Consider the following 4,921-nt stretch of genomic DNA (forward strand, 5'->3'; position numbering starts at 1 on the left):
GAAAGAGTCCACATGTTTAGGCCATTTTCTCATGTCATTTCCTGATGAAAAACTGCAAAGCACAACAGTTCTTGCTCTAAGTTCCTTTGTGTTTGTATATTGTTCCACATAAAATTAACACTGACAGCAAAGATCCAGGTGCTGTTTTTTCTTTATTTTTTATTTTTTGTTTGTTGTTTGAGGTTTGGGGTTTTTTTGGTTTTGGGTGTGTGTGTTTGTTTTTTTTTGGGGGGTTTTTTTGTGTTGTTTTTTTTTTGTTTGTTTGTTTGTTTGTTTGTTTGTTTTTTATTTTTTGTTTAGGGTTTTTTGCTATTCTTATATTAAGGAACAGTAAGTCTTCATTTGGGATGGAAAAAGAGGAATTTCTCCAAGGGCAGGTGTCAATGGTGAAGCAGCATATTTTTCTTCTCTGAATTCAATCTCTTTCTCAAAGGATCTGACGTTTGCAGTGAGTATGTTGGAAGCAAAATGGTTGTCAAGCATTTATCAGTATTATATAGTAGGAGAGATTCTCCTAGCATTCTTTTAGAAGCTGTCAACAAAAAATACTCATTATAACTTAATCCAATCCAACAGCTGAGTAACTGTTTTAGAGAACTCCTGAGGAATATACAAGAAATACCCATATGTACAATGATAGGTGCAAGAGAAATCAAATCCCTCCATCAAAGCTGTATTTATCTTACAGCCCTCTTTTTTTTTTCATTTTTTTTTCCCTAATAGAAAGGTCATTTCCGTTATTGTTGGTAGGCACAGCCCCATATTGATGGGTCCCCTATACATCAGCACACCAGCATTAACATTGCTCAGATAATCTTGCTGGCAAGCAAAGAAACAACTATCATGTTACTTGGAAGAACTGAAGCTATATTGTGCAGCAGTCATTAGTCTCCTTGAATCTGCTCATAATGGTGAATGCATCATTCTGCCTGCCTGCAACTCGTGTAACAAACAGCACAGCCAAGTCTTTTCCAGTTCTGTTATTCTGTTTTAAAAAACACTGACATTTTCTTAAACAGACATAATTTACAATTTTAAGTAACACAACAGTGCCTTGGTGTGCAAGGGCCAGCAAGCAAACAAGACTCCTTTCACAAAGATTAAAAAAAAATAAAAGACACAGTCTCGTGCTCTCTGAGGTCACCATGGCTTAAAACTGGCGTGAGGGGGGAGGAACTAGGACCTTTCTGTGACATATCTTTGGCTCTGGAATATGTATCTCCCACAGCAGAAAGGCCAAGTGCAAGCAGAGTTAAAAGCAGCGTACAAAGCCCTCTGGGGGCATCAGCTGCTTGACAGGAACCATCCTGTCTTGTGCTACACCTACTGCACCTCAGGCAGCAGTTTTGGGGACTGTATATCCATGCTGTTTTGATCTCTGATTTCTATTCCCAGCTTTCCTGATTTCCCCTGACTGCCCACACCTTGTGGGAAACACCAGGAGCACTCACAGCACCAACCAAAGTGTCCTCCATACACCAGCTGGTTGTCAGGCACCTCCTGGAGCATCCTCCATTGCCACATGTATCCCCACCATGCAATGCCCCTACTATTCACATTTCCAAGTAGAAATATATTAAAAAATATAATTTTTAGGATGGGTTTAGTTAAGAGGCGTGCCCTTCACACCCATCATCTGTGGGCCACCCATCTACATCAGAAAGCACAAGGTGGTGCTCATGAACTGGCAAGTGAAGTCCTGGCATATGGTGGAGTATTAGTAAATAGCATGAATTCCCTGCTGGTGGGCACTAAACAGAAAACAGTGTTCTGTTTATGGCCCTGGCACAGCTGGGCTTCTCTGCTGCTGCAGTGCTGCCTGGACAATTCAACTTGTCTGAGTCTAGCAGCTGAAGACAGATCACAAGCACATGACATTGCAGACCTCCAGGACGAAAATAATGGCATACTTGTCATTGCTGAACTTCTGTGGCATCAGTCAGCATGGCAGCTAAGGAGTACATGCACTTCCCTCTCCTGCCTTTTGTAAAAGCTACTGCAAAGTGCCACAAAAGTAGCCCTTTCTGGAATTTGATTTTTGCTCTCTATTTTTCCACGTTTGGAGGACAGCATGCTTCCCCCTGTGAGAGTCTGTAACATACACCATAAGGTAAATCTGTTTTCTGTCATGGGATGTTAACTGAGGGCATTAGTCTTGAATCACAGCCCCTGAATTAGCATGGGCTATGGGAATCCCCTTATCCCTGACTGTCAGTGGGTTCATTTTTCCCCCAGCAGAGCACCTGGCAGCCCAGTGCTCCCTGTGTTGCCCTCACCTCTGTGCAGGCTGCACAGGGTAAGGGCATCAGTGTGGGGCTGTAGGATGCAAGTGATGAGAGGCAGCTGTGGCTTTACATGACCTACGAAGCGCTTTTATTTACTCACAACTAAATAAATCATCCCATATATAACTGTCTCAGGTAAAATAAATGAATAAAATTCTTTCTTGATGATTATCAACTCTGGGTTAGTGACATGAGGTCCAGAATCCAAAATCCTTCACTAAAATTCTGTTACTCTAGTTTACTAGATCCTGCACCAGGAGGGAACAACATCTTGACTGTGGCAGCCCATGAAAAGACAGCTACTTGAAATTAGAGATGGATTGAAAGCAGCAGGTGACCCACAAACTGCAGCACTGGTGTTGTCTAATAAGTGAGCAGAGAACCATACTGCAAGGGCAAATTTTCATCTCCCAAAGCAGCTAGAATGAGAAACACAACAGTAACACAACCTGGACGGTGAGGGCTGCATCATAACAAAATTTTTTTTGAGTGTTGGGGTTTTTGTTTTTATCAATGGTGTTTAATCAACATTGGCTCATGGAAATACTTGAAGAAAAACCTTAATGGAGGGAAGAAATCAACATCTTTACATTATAGCTTCCAAATGAGATTATAAATGCCCCAAGCAGTGTGAAAAGGCTGCTGTCAGGAGATGGTTTATGACTGTGCAGGAGCAAGAAGCCTGGTGACTCACACACCATGGCCCATACCTGGATATTTCCTGAAAATTTCTCAAATATGAGTAGTTCAAACAGCTCAGACAAGGATTAGGTAAGAATGCAAATATGGGGGCTTTACAGGAAGATAATTCAAGCTATGAACCTTTCCCAAAACATCTTTGTCTGGGGTACACTCCCTGTGTACATTCAGCCTTTTGGTCACATTAACATTTTGCTGAAGAAGCAAGTTTAATAATATTTTCTTCTCTCACTCCTCCTTATCTTCTGCAACTTCAATGCACATCAGTAAAATAATATGGTCCACAGGGGAAATTGTCCTATTTTCCTATTGTCTACAGGCTACAGAAAATCTGAAATAAAATCTGAAATTAAAAAATTGGCACAATATGAGTTGAAGTCAGTATTAACTAGAAACTTCAGCATAAAGTATATTCATTTGATCAAAGCAATATTCTATATCCCATGGAAGCTTTTGAAGAATATTTAGAAGTAAAACAAGTGGGAAAAACATCTCTGTGCCAAATTTTGAGCTGTTTTTTAAACACACATCAAGGCAAAGCCATAAAGCAGCCAATTGCCTGTATCTTCTGCCAAGAGCAGCATTCCCTCTCTCTCTCTCTCTCTCTTTCTCCTCCTCTCACTTTTACCCTCCTCCTCCCTCCAAATGAACAAGATCAAGATCAAAAAAACTGCATCAAGTCCTTGAAGCACGTTTCAAGTCTGCAGGAATATCACATTCATGTGAGTCACCACCACACGCATACACACACACACACACACACACACACACAAAAGCCCATTTAGTTGCTTCTGCTGCTGTCACCACCAAGGAGCAACCACAGGACTCTAGAGTGAGACAACAAAATAGAGAATCTGGTAGCCAGTGAAAAACTAAAAAGCAGAAGTAGGGTTACAGAGTGAGGGAGAGAGCGGGGACCATTTGGCTTTAGATGCCAAAAAATTGCTCCCTACAGCTGTGTGCTAATATTATGATTATTATTTTGGCAGAGACTTTTTTGTTTTCTTTCCCAAGCTAATCCTGCTCCCCTCTTGTGCAGGTATTGAGCTTGTGCTGGGCCAAAAAAGCAAAAGAAACAAGGCCATCAGTTTTAGATTTGCTGTGCTCTGTCCAAGATATATAGCACATAGCAGCAAGGGAAAGCGAGAGAGGGGAGAAAAGAACTGTGTTAATGGTCACAGCCTGGGTAAAGACCTTTGACTTTTCCAATAGTTTTAGTTCAGAATTAAAAGGTGACAGGGATGAAGAAAAAATGTTTTATTTCCAATTGCCTCTGATGTAAATAATTAATACTAATAACTTGGAGTATCTGATTAGCCTGAAGCTCTGTGAAGACATTAGAAAAGCTTTAGTACCAGAATATTTTATTGGAGGAGGTTTTGGTCAGATCCTTCTCTCTATCCATCTTCTTTCTTCTATCAAAATACAGCATCATTGTCATCAAAGACCTTTCATAGCCATCACGAGTTTGCATCAGCTCAAGCTCTCTGCATGTCACATGCTGAATCAGCAGTTCTCCAAAGAGCACTGTCTGTGACAGGCACTGCTGTGCAGTGGTGGCGAGGCAGTTTTAGTTCCTTGATAGTCTGAAAGATGCCTTACATACTGATTAAACTTCTGCTCTTGTGCTGAATTATTGCTTAGATACCTCATTCAGCAGAATTCTCCCCACCCCCCCCAATTATTCCTTTAATCCTTAGGAAATAAAGTTCTACACTCATTTTTTGCATCCGTCCTGTAACTGAGTCCCTGCAATAAGAGGCTTTCAAGCACATTTTCTCCAAATTCCTTAGCAGAGGGAAGCATGACAAAATGTGAGGCAGTATGGGTACAAGTCAGAATAGAGACAGAATTTGTGTCAGTCAAGCATGTTTATTTAGGTTATTAACATAAGAGGAGGTGTTCTGCCTTAAATTGAGATTCCAGTATCCCCTATT

Source organism: Geospiza fortis, unplaced genomic scaffold (assembly GCF_000277835.1).
Source record: "Geospiza fortis unplaced genomic scaffold, GeoFor_1.0 scaffold104, whole genome shotgun sequence".
NCBI lineage: Eukaryota > Metazoa > Chordata > Aves > Passeriformes > Thraupidae > Geospiza > Geospiza fortis.